Genomic DNA, 12,755 nt, shown 5'->3' on the forward strand with positions numbered 1-12,755 from the left:
GGAAAACTAAATAATTTAAAGATGTCAAATCGTCCCAAATTAATGATTTATAGGCCTATTGGCATTCCAAAAACCACTCTTTTTTAACTTTCAAAATTATCTTAAAATATATTTAGAGGAATAAACAGGCAAAATATGTTTAAAAAATGAAAATAGTATTTATGAAGAGATATACACCAGAGGTGGGACCAAGACGCTGGAGTAGTCGGACACTTCCTGTGGTCCACTTTACAATTAAGACATGAAAAAACAAGTGAGTCAATTATATATGACAATCTAGGAGCCCTGAACATCAAAGACAAAGTTGAGAAACTGGACTGAGTGGCAGGCGGAGGGAGAGATGGTTCAGGAGCAGTAAGAAGTTGCCAAACCTAACCTGGTTGGTAATGGCACCCTGCAGAATGGATCAGCTGGCATGAGCAGAGAGGCAAGCAGTGGCACTTGGGATACATTCTCCACATCGGGAGAGACTGAGTGGCGGAGACTCTGCTCAACCCTCCAGAACCAGCTAGAAACATTGCTCGATAGGCAAAAGATAAGTAAAAGCATCTAACATACTGTATGGATCCAAAAAAAAAAAACCCTCCTTTTCAGAAACACTCTCTCCCATTTACATGCTTCCTCCTCACTCTGCTCTGGGTCTGGTCTGGCTTCAGAGATTGCTGTGCTTCCTGGGCCTGACGTAGGACCCATCGCTCCCTGAGCCATTCTCTCAGCTTGGGAAAGGGAACAAATTAACAAACGGGAAAAAATAATCTGCCAACTCCCCTAAGCCGGGAACTCAGAGCAGACACAGGCCATTTTCCTAGGCACGGGCATAAGGGGTCCACAGACTTTGAATGCCTTTCACCCCTGTGCAGACCTATGTGGGCCCATTTCAACAGTGTAGGCCCTCATTAGCACAGTACACCAGGGTATATACCTGAAGTCTATTTTCATCTGTATCTACTATAAAGAGGAGTGGCAGATTCATGACATTTGACACCTCACCTACCCACATCAGGGGCCTGAGGACTGGTCACTCCACTCACTCCACCGAGCCACCTGTGACAGGGGTCCAGGAATAAGTGGTGACTCCCAGTTCTTATAGCCAACAGCATTGGGTGCCCATAGTCCGGCTGCAAAACCCATGCACTCTAGGGAACAGGGACACGCCTTCCACCAAGACACTCAGGGGCGACAGTCAGCCCCCTGCCTTCATCAGCACATGAACTCCTTACTGCATCCAGATATGTGCGTCTTCTCCAATTACCCCTGCCCATCTAGGACTGTAGGTGAGAGCCTGCACCACACACTTGATGGCCAATGACCTGGATACCTGAACTGAATCCACACAAGAAAAGTGAAAGAACTCCTTGGCTCACGTATCTAGTAATAGCTCTAGCCACCTAAAGACAGGATGTGAGGGCTTTGAAGACACCAATAATCAAACTAGCTCACAAGACCAGCCTATTGGGGCATAAAAAGAAAACAAAAGCAAGAAGCTTGGACACAGTAAGCAAACATAAAATAAATAAATACAATAACATATTGGTGGCTCAGAGACAACAGTCAGTATCAAATCACATAAACAGGCAGACCATGATGGCTTCAGCAAGCCACCAAAACAAAGAATCAAAAAACCTTCTGGAAGAAGAGGACTTCTTGGAATTACTGGAGGTAGAATTCGAAAGACTAATATACAGAACTTTTCAAGAAATCAGGAAGGAGATCAGGTAAAATGCGGAACAAGCCAAGGAACACACAGACAAAGGAACAAAGGAACTTAAGAAGGTTATTCAAGAGCATAATGACAAATTTAACAGGCTGCAAGAATCCATAGAGAGACAACAAACAGAAATCCAAACAATGAATAATAACAGAATTAGACAAGTCAATAGAAAGTCATAGGAGGAGAATTGAGGCAATGGAAGTCAGAATTAGTGACATTGAAGATAAAGCACTTGACACTAACTTATTTGAGGAAAATTCAGATAAAATAATTAAAAAAAAAATGAAGAAATGCTAAGAATTATGTGGGACTCTATCAAGAGGAATAACCTACGAGTGATTGAAGTACCAGAACAGAAGGGAATATCAAAGAATACAGAGATAATTGTTGAAGATTTGTTGGCAGAAAACATCCCTGATATCGTGAAAGATGAGAAGATATCTATCCAAGAAGGCCATCTAACTCCACACAAGGTAGATCCCAAAAGAAAGTCACCAGGACATATTATAATCAAATGTGCCAAAACCAAAGATAAAGAGAGAATTTTAAGTGTGGTTAGGGATAAATGAAAAGTTACCTACAAAGGAGAGTCAATAAGACTAAGCTTGGACTACTCAGCAGAAACCATTTAGGCAAGAAGGCAATGGCATGACACGTATAAAGCCTAGAAGGAAAAAAATTGCTAGCCAAGAATTATATATCCAGCATAAAATATATATCCAGCATACTGTCTCTCAAATATGATGGAGAAATTAGGGCATTTCCAGAAAAACAGAAGGTTAGAAAATTTGTAAAAACCAAACCAAAATTACAGGAAATACTAAAGGGAGTCATCCGGTTAGAAAGCCAATAACATCAGATAACAACCCAAGACTAGAAGACAGGACAGAGCAACCAGATACCTACCCAGGGAAGTCATAAAAATAAATCAAAGCTAAAACACTGAAAATAGGGAAACAGAGACATCAGTATGTAAAAGATGAAAACATTGAAACAAAAAAGGACTAAAAAATGTAAACATAGATCTTTCATATGGAGAGGAAGTCAAGGGAATGTAAAGAAATAAAAGATTGTTTTAAACTTGGAAAAATAGGTGTAAATATTAAGGTAACCACAAAGTAAACTAACAATCCTCCACATCAAAATAAAAAACGAGAAAAACATAAAGACTCATCAAATACAAAATCAACAACAAGGAAAAAGGTAAAAGAAAATACATGAAGAAAAATGACTCAGCACAGAAAATTAATTGGGACAAAGAAACTGTCAAACACACACACACACACAAAAATACACCAAAATGACAGCACTAAATTTTTTTTTTTTTTAATCTATCAATAATTATGCTGGAGTGTAACTGGACTAAACATACCAATAAAGAGACAGAGAGTGGCAGAATGGATTAAAAAACACGATTCCTCTATATGCTGCCTATAAGAGACACACCTTAGACTTAAAGACACAAACAAACAAAAACTCAAAGGATGGGAAAAAATACATCAAGCAACCAACACTCAAAAAACAGCAGGAATGGCAATATTAATTTCTGGCAAAATAGACTTTAAAGTAATATCCACCACCATAAATAAGGAAAGACACTATATCATGATTAAAGGGTTGGTACGCCAGGAGGACATAACCATAATAAATATTTATACACGCAATGGCAGGGCTCCAAAATACATAAAACAAACTCTAACAGCATTGAAAAGAGAGACAGCTCTGCAATAATTGTAGGAGACTTCAACACACCACTCTTGGTGAAGAACAGAATATCCAGAAAGAACCTCAATAAAGACACAGAAGATCTAAATGCCACAATCAACCAACTTGACCTCATAGGTATATACAGAACACTCCATCCAATAGCAGCCACGTACACATTTTTTCTCAGTGCACATGGACTATTCTACAGAATAGAACACATATTAGACCATAAAGCAAACCTTAACAGAATCCAAAACTTTGAAATATTATAAAGCATCTTTTCTGACCATAAAGCCATAAAAGTAGACATCAATAATGGAAAAAGCAAGGGAGAAAAAAAAAAAAAAAACCAAACATATGGAAACCGAACAACACCTTGCTCAAAAACTACTGGGTTATAGAAGAAATTAAGGACAGAATAAAGAAATTCACATAATCAAATGAGAATGAAAACACTTCCTACCAGAACCATTGGGACACAGCAAAAGCAGTGCTCCGAGGTGAATTTATATCAATAAATGCACACATCCAAAAAGAAGAGAGGGCAAAAATCAAAGAATTATCCCTACAACTCGAACAAATAGAAAGAGAGCAGCAAAAGGAGCCCTCGGACACAAGAAGAGAGCAAATAATAAAAATTACAGCAGAATTAAATGAAATAGAAAAACAGTTGAAAGAATTAACAAGACCAAAAGCTGGTTCTTTGAAAAGATCAACAAAATCAATAAACCATTGGCCAAACTGACAAAAGAAAAACAGGAGAGGAAGCAAATAACCTGAATAAGAAATAAGGTGGGCAATATCACAACAGGCTAAACTGAAATTAAAAGAATCATAACAGAATACTATGAAAAATTATACTCCAATAAATTTGAAAACCTGGAGGAAATGGACAAATTTCTGGAAACCTAAACTAACACAAACAGAGGTAAAACAACTAAATAAACCTACAAGAAAAGAAGAGATTGAAAAGGTACTTAAAAATCTCCCAACAGCAACAAAAAAAACCCTGGCCCTGACAGTTTTGCTGAAGAATTCTACCAAACTTTCACTACTAATAAAGGTATTTCAGAGCACAGAAAAAAAACTCACTCTATAAAGCTAGCATAACCTTGATACCAAAACAAAGTAAAAAAAAAAAACATTGCTATCGAGTTGATTCCGACTCATAGCGACCCTATAGGACAGAGTAGAACTGCCTCATAAGATTTCCAAGAAGCGCCTGGTGGATTCAAACTGCTGATCTTTTGGTTAGCAGCTGTAGCACTTAATCACTACACCGCCAGGGTTTCCTAAACCAGGTAAAGACGTCACAAAAAAAGAAAATTACAGACCAATGTCTGTCTGAGCTTAGATGCAAAAATCCTCAATAAAATTCTAGCCAATAGAATTCAACAACATATCAAAAAAATAATGCATCATGACCAAGTGGGATTGATAACAGGTATGTAGGGTAGGTTTACCATTAGAAAAACAATCAATGTAATCCATCACATCAATAAAACAAAAAATAAGAACCATATGACCATATCAATTGATGCAGAAAAGGTATTTGACAAAGTCCAACACACTTTCATGATAAAAGCTCTCAGAAAAATAGGAATAGAAGGGAAATTCCCCAAAATAATAAAGGGCATTTATACAAAGCCGATAGCCAACGTCATCCTAAACTGAGAGAGAGAGTCTAAAAGCATTCCCCTTGAGAATGAGAACCAGACAAGGATGCCCTTTATCACCACTCTTATTCAACATTGTGTTGGAGGTCCAGCCAGAGAAACTAGGCTAGAAAAAGAAAATAAAAGGCATCCGAATCAGTAAGGAAGAAGTAAAAGTATCCCTATTTGCAGATGATATGATCTTATACACAGAAAACCCCAAAGAATCCACAAGAAAACTACTGGAACTAATAGAAGACTTCAGCAAAGTATCAAGATACAAAATAAACATACAAAAATCAGTTGGATTCCTCTACACCAACAAAAAGAACTTCAAAGAGGAAATCACCAAATCAATACCATTTACAATAGCCCCCAAGAAGGTAAAATACTTAGGAAGAAATCTAACCAGGGACATAAAAGACCTATACAAAGAAAACTATAAGACACTACTGCAAGAAACCAAAAGAGACCTACATAAGCAGAAAAACTTACCTTGCTCATGGACAGAAAGACAACATTGTGAAAATGTCAATTCTACCTAGGGCAATCTACAGATACAACGCAATGTAATCCAAATTCCAAAGACATTTTTCAGCGAGATGGAGAAACAAATCACCAACTTCATATAGAAAGGGAAGTGGCCCTGGATAAGTAAAGCGTTACTGAAGAAGAATGGAGTGGGAGGGTTTACGCTACCTGATTTTAGAACCTATTATACCACCACGGTAGTCAACATCCTGATACTGGTACAACAACAGATACATAGACCAATGGAACAGAGTTGAGAATCCACTTATGAGCAGCTGATATTTGACAAAGGCCCAAATCTGTTAAATGGGGAAAAGACAGTCTCTTTAACAAATGGTACTGTCATAACTGGATATCCACTGACAAATCAAACAAGACCCATACCTCACACCACACACAAAAACTAGCTCAAAATGGATCAAAGACCTAAACACAAAATTTAAAACAATGAAGATCATGGAAGAAAAAGTAGAGACAACCCTAGGAGTCCTAATACAGGGCATAAACAGAATACAAAATGTAACTAACAATGCACAAACACCAGAAGAGAAACTAGATAACTGGAAGCTCCTAAAGATCAATCACTTATGCTCATCCAAAGACTTTACCAAAAGAGTAAAAAGACAACCCACAGACTGGGAAAAAAAAATTTAGCTATCACATACCCCGTCAGGGTCTAGTCTCTAAAATCTATAAGATACGGCAAAACTTCGACCACAAAAAGACGAATAACCCAATTAAAAACTGGGCAAAGGATATGAACAGCACCTCACCAAAGAACACCTTCAGGCAGCTAACAGATACATGAAGCAACGCTCACAATCATTAGCCATTAGAGAAATGCAAATCAAAAGTACAATGAGATACCATCTCACTCCAACAAGGCTAACATTAACTCAAAAACACAAAATAATAAATGTTGGCAAAGCTGTGGAGAGACTGGTACACTTATATACTGCTGGTGGGAATGTAAAATGGTACAACCACTTCGGAAATCAATTTGGCGCTTCCTTAAAAAGCGAGAAATAGAAGTACCATATAATCCAGCAATCCCACTCCTTGGAATATATCCTAGAGAAATAAGAGCTGTCATACGAATAGATATATGCACACGCATGCCCATTGCACTGCTGTTCGCAATAACAAAAAGATGGAAACAACCTAGGCACTCATCAACAGGTGAATGGATAAACAAATTATGGTATATTCGCACAATGGAATACTTCACAATGATAACAACAATGAATCTGTGACACATCTCATAGCATGGATGAATCTGCAAGGCATTATGCTGGGTGAAAAAAGTCAGCTGTAAAAGGACAAATATCGTATGAGACCACTATTATAAGAACTCAAGAAAAGGTTTAAACACAGAAGAAAATATTCTTTGATGGTTATGAAGATGGGGAAGGAGAGCAAGAGGTATTCACTAACTAGGTAGCAGACAAGAATTGTCTTAGGTGAAGGGAAGGACAACACACAATACAGGGGAAGTCAGCACAACTGGACTAAACCAAAAGCTAAGAAGTTTCCTGAACACAACCAAACACTTCAAGGGGCAGAGTAGCAGGGGTAGGGTTCTGGGGACCATAGTTTCAGGGGACATTCATGTCAACTGGCATAACAAAGTGAATGTTCTGAATCCCTCTTTGGTGAGCGGCATCCAGGGTCTTAAAAGTTAGCGAGCGGCCATCTCAGGTGCATCAATTGGTCCCAACCCACCTGGAGCAAAGGAGAATGAAGAACACCAAAGACATAAGGAAAATATTAGCCCAAGAGACAAAAGGGGCCATATAAACCAGAGATTCCATCAGCCTGAAAGCAGAAGAACTAGATGCCACCTGGCTACCACCAATGACTGCCCTGACAGGGAACACAACAGAGAGTCCCCGATGGAGCAGGAGAAAAGTGGGGTGCAGAGCTCAAATTCTGGTAAAAAGACCAGAATCGATGGTCCGACTGAGACTGGAGAAACCCCAGAACACATGGCCCCTAGACTCTATGTTAATTCAGATCTAAAACTATTCCTGAAGACAGCTCTTCAGACAAAGAGTAGACATAAAATGATACTCATGAAGAGTGTGCTTCTTAGTTCAAGTAGATATGCAAGACTAAAAGGGCAGCTCCTGTCCGGAGGCAAGATGAGAAGGCATAAAGGGATAGGAGCTGGGTGAAATCGGGGGTGGAAAGGAGGAATGTGCAGTCACATTATAGGATAGCAACTAGCGTCACATAACAATTGTTGCACACATTTTTGTATGAGAAACTAACACGAGCTGTAAACTTTCACCTAAGGCATGTTAAAAAAAAAAAAAAAAAGAGAGAGAGAGAGATACACCATGTCCAAAAAAATCATATATATTTATTGATATCCATATACAGACATAAGGAGCCCTGATGGCACAGTGGGTAAAGCGATTGACTCCTAACCAAAAGGTCCAGTTTGAAATCACTAGCCACTCTGTGGAAGAAAGATGTAGCAGTCTGCTTCTGTAGAGATTTACAGCCTTGGAAACTCTACGGGGCAGTTCTACTCTGTCCTATAGGGTCACTAGGAGTAGGAATCTACTCCACGGCAATAGATTTCGTTTTGGTTGATTATATATAGACACATAAACCAAAAAAAAAAAAAACCAAAACCTGCCATGAAGTCGATTCTGACTCATAGTGACCCTATAGGGCAGAGTAGAACTGCCCCATAGAGTTTCCAGAGTGCCTGGTGGATTCGAACCGCTGACCTTTTGTTTAGCAGCCGCAGTACTAAATCACTACACCACCAGGGTTTCCATATAGACACATATAGAAGAAAATTTGCAAAATCAAAGAAAAAAAGAGAGAACTATACTTTAAATGATTCTGAGACAAGTCATGGAATCTTTAGAATCAGCGCCATTTCATCAAACATACACCAAATGAATTTCAGAATTACGTGTAAAATTTTTAAAATTAAAAAAGAATAAAATAAAAGTAAATATTTATTAAATTTCTGCAAGGAGGAAACCTTACTAAAATTGAAAGTGAAAAAAAAGGGTTGACAAATTTGCTCTTCCAATGTCGCTGGAATCCCTCTGTGGGGACCCAGGCGGTATCCTGCCTGTTTTGATCCCCAGCCTGGCCTGGACTGAGGAGCCACCGCATAGAACGAGCTGGGGTGTCAGGGGGCAGGAAGGTGACAAAAATGCAGGACACAGCCACCTGGAGAGGAATCTCCTGATTCTTTAGCCTTTGGCGAATGGTTGTGTCTTTTAAAGAACACTTTCCAGAAGGGATCCTGCCCAAGAGGCCCCGGCTTCAAGTGCAATGTGTGCATCAGAGCCTGCTCCAGTGCCATCTTGTGTTTCCCTCGTTAGATCCAGGCCACTGATGGAAAGAACCCCCTTCTTCCCCCACATAATGCAGGCCCCATACACGTGCCTGTTGGGCATTTTGCGGTCAGTAAGAAATGGTGTTGATTGCAGCTGGGGCAGGGGATGCAAGGGAAAATTAAATTCATTTTTGAGGATCTCCTGACACTGGTGGATTTTTACTTGTTTTTAACAGATCCTGTATTTTTTATATCACTGAAGTTGATTTGTTGGTAGGAAATGGTCACAGAGAGAGGTTTGTTTGAGTTAGAAATTCCGATAATCTTCAAGGGATTCTACTAGATGAAAAGACAGAGATGAGTGAGCAATACTTTCCTGCTGTACAGAAGTTCACTGTGCTGGACCTTGGGATGGTGTTGCTTCCAGTGGCCAGCCAGATGAAAGCATCCTGCCTCATTATCCAGTTAGTCCAAGAACAAGCCCAAAAGCCCAATATGAGCCCTTTTGTGAGGAAGATGTGCTCTGCTCTCTAAGCCAACCCTCCTTCCAACGGTGCAGCAGATCCCAGGATTTGGAAAAGTTAAAGCTCCCCTTGTGCTTCAGAAATTCTCAAGTATCCAACAACTAAGTAATGCACTCATCCAAAAACTGGAGCAAATCTTTGGACAAGCAGTAACACACTAAATTCCGCATTTTTCATACAGTCCAAGTGGATGGCTTGCCTTATGGCATCTACTACTTTTTCTCCTTTAGGCCACAAACTACATAATTTCATATTTAAAAACCAAGAAAAAGTATTGCCTCTCACAGCAGCTACTGAAAGATGAGGTGCAGCCTAAACGGGGCCTCACTCTCTGGGTTCAGGCCTTTAAGTTGGTGGACACCAGATGGTACTGCTCTCACACTTCTAGGCTGAAAAGGGCCTTTGAAGATCTTCCTGAGAGACTCAGAGCCCTGCTGGTGCAGTGGTTAAGCATTTGGCTGCTAACTGAAAGGCCGGCTGTTCGAATCCACCTACCATTCCTTAGAAACCCTATAGGGCAGTTCTACTCTATCCTACAGGGTCACTATGAGTTGGACTTGATGGCAATGAGTTTTTTTCATACTCAGCAGAAAGCTAGCTTGAGCAGATTTTATAGTGTGATTTTAATTTGCATATATCATGGAAAGGTCTTCTAAAGCTTCAAGTGGTAGATATGAACATCTGAAGAAAACAAACCTACAACAGGTAAGCACTGTGTATCGTAAGCCCCTTGTTCCTGGTGTCCGTGCTGCAGTTGTTCAAATCTGGTCTACATATACCTCTGCTTTGAGGCTGTCAATGTAAATAAATGATCGCACTGCCTTTTCTAAAAAAATCACAACTTCTGCTATGTCAAAAATGTAACCAATTTTAAAAGACAAAAAACAAACTGAGGAAAATAGATACATTAAATATGACAAAAGGTTAGTATAAAAAGATAAATACATTGATCACTGAAAATAGAACATTGCCACTAAGCAGGCGAACAAAGCATATGAACAGACAATTGCCCAGAGAAGTTAATACATGTTAACAAATGTGAAAAAGTCTAGAGTCGCTAGAAACCGTTAAAACATTTTTTTTAAAGTTAACGATTAGGCACAATTAGGTTCTGCTTCTATCTAATTACTTAATATTTCAAGAATGAAAACTTGTAAGAATGTAATAATAGGCACTCATACTCTCTTGGAGTATAAATTGGTATAAATCTTTTTTGTTACTAATATATCAAAAGTCTTAAAATCATTGTATCCCTTAATGTAGTAATTTCACTTTTAGAATTGTTTTCTTTGAAGAAATTCGTAAGTACACAAACTGTAATGTGCAAACGTACAGTTATCACAAATTATCCATAAAAGAAAATGAAAAATATCACAAAGAGTAATGTGATTAAATTTATTATGGTATACCCAGTTCAAATATGATTAAATATTGTTTTTGCTGTTGGTTGTCATCCAGTCGATTCTGACTCATGGCAATCCCGTTTGTTACAGAGTAGAAATGCCCCATAGGGTTTTATTGCTGTCATGTTAACAATAGCAGATCACCAGGACTTTTCTTCCTCAGTACCACTGTGTGGGTTCCAACGGCCAACTCTCAGGTTAGCAGGTGAGCACAAACCATTTGCATCACACTGCAGCCCTGATGAAATGTTGGAAAAAATTAAAAGTGTTTGAAAACTTTATAAAGATGAGGGAACTAAAGATAATCATTTTTCAAAAAGAAACAACCCCTGGACACCCTTTTAGCTCAGCAATGAAGTCACTTCTGAGGTTCACGCTTCAACCAAAGATTAGACAGGCCCATAAAACAAAATGAGACTAAAGAGGGGACACCAGCCCATGAGCAAGAACTAGAAGGCAGGAGGGGATAGTAAAGCTTGTAACACTGAACCCAAGTTCAAGAAGGGAGAATGTTGACATGTTGTGGCGTTGGTAACCAATGTCACAAAACATGTGTACTAATTGTTTAATGAGAAGCTAGTTTTTCTGTAAACCTTCATCTAAAGTACAATAAAAAAGAAAAGAAACTTGAGTAGAAAAGTATATTAAATATACAAAAGCATTAACTCTGCCTTTGGATGATGGAACTGTGGGAGTTTTTAATTTATTTTTTAATGATATGTATTTGACTCTCATGAACATGCTTAGTTTTATTTTTTTTTAATTGTGTTTAGGTGAAAGTTTACAGCACAAATTAGTATCTCATTCAAAATTTATACACAAATTGTTTTGTGACATTGGTTGTAATCCCTGCAATGTGTCAGCACTCTGCCCCTCTCCTTTTCCACCCTGGATTCTCTGTGCCCATTCGTGTAGTTATCCTGACACTTCCTGCCTTCTTGTCTTTGCTTTTTGGCAGATGTTGCCTATTTGGTCTCACATACTTGGTTGAACTAAGAAGCATGTTTCTCATGTGTGTTATTGTTTGTTTTATAGCCCTGTCTAATCTTTGCCTGAAAGGTGGACTTCGGGAGTAGCTTCAGTTCTGAGTTAGCAGGGTGTCCAGAGACCATAATCTCACGGGTTCTTCCAGTTTCTGTCAGACCAGTAAGTCTGGTCTTTTTTTGTGAGTTTGAGTTTTGCTCTACATTTTTCTCTTGCTCTGTCTGAGACCTTCTATTGTGACTTGTCAGAGCAGTTGTTGGTAGTAGCAGGGCACCATGTGGTTTGTCTGGGTTCAGGATGGTAGAGACTGTGGTTCATGAGGTCCATTAGTCCTTTGGACTAATATTTTCCTTGTATCTTTGATTTTCTTCATTCTGTTTTACTCAGAATGTGATAGGACCAATAAATGTGTTTTAGATGGCTGCTCACAAGGTTTTAAGACTTTAGACTCTACTCACCAAAGTAAAATGTAGAACGTTTTCTTTGTGAACTATGTTATGCCAATTGACCTAGATATCCCCCAAAACCATGGTCTCCGGCCCTAAGCCCCAGTAACTCAGTCCCTCAAGGTGTTTGCATGAGTCTAGGAAGCCTCTATGGCTTTGCCTTGGTGCTGACTTTCTCTATATTGTGTGTTGTCTTTCCTTTCACCAAAGTTAACACTTGCCTACTATCTAGTTAGTGATTTTCCCTCTCCACCTCTCTCCTTCGTCACCATCAAAGATTGTTTCTGTGTGTAAACCTTTTCTTGAGTTTTTATAATAGTGGTCTCATACAATATTTGTCCTTTTATCATTGACTTATTTTACTTAGCATAGATTCATTCAGGTTGTGAGATTCACCATTGTTCTTTATTGTCGCATAGTATTCCGTTGTGTGTATGCACCATAATTTGTTTATCCATTCATCTGTTGATGGGCATTCAGGTTGTTTCCG

General features: G+C 38.9%; 1 pseudogene; it reads left to right on the top strand.

The window, feature by feature from the left end:
• Positions 1-1,584: 1,584 nt before the first annotated feature.
• On the top strand, positions 1,585-9,652 carry LOC100659770 (Fanconi anemia core complex-associated protein 24-like; annotated as a pseudogene).
• Positions 9,653-12,755: the final 3,103 nt, after the last annotated feature.

The sequence above is a fragment of the Loxodonta africana genome, chromosome 1 (genome assembly GCF_030014295.1).
Source record: "Loxodonta africana isolate mLoxAfr1 chromosome 1, mLoxAfr1.hap2, whole genome shotgun sequence".
Taxonomy (NCBI): domain Eukaryota; kingdom Metazoa; phylum Chordata; class Mammalia; order Proboscidea; family Elephantidae; genus Loxodonta; species Loxodonta africana.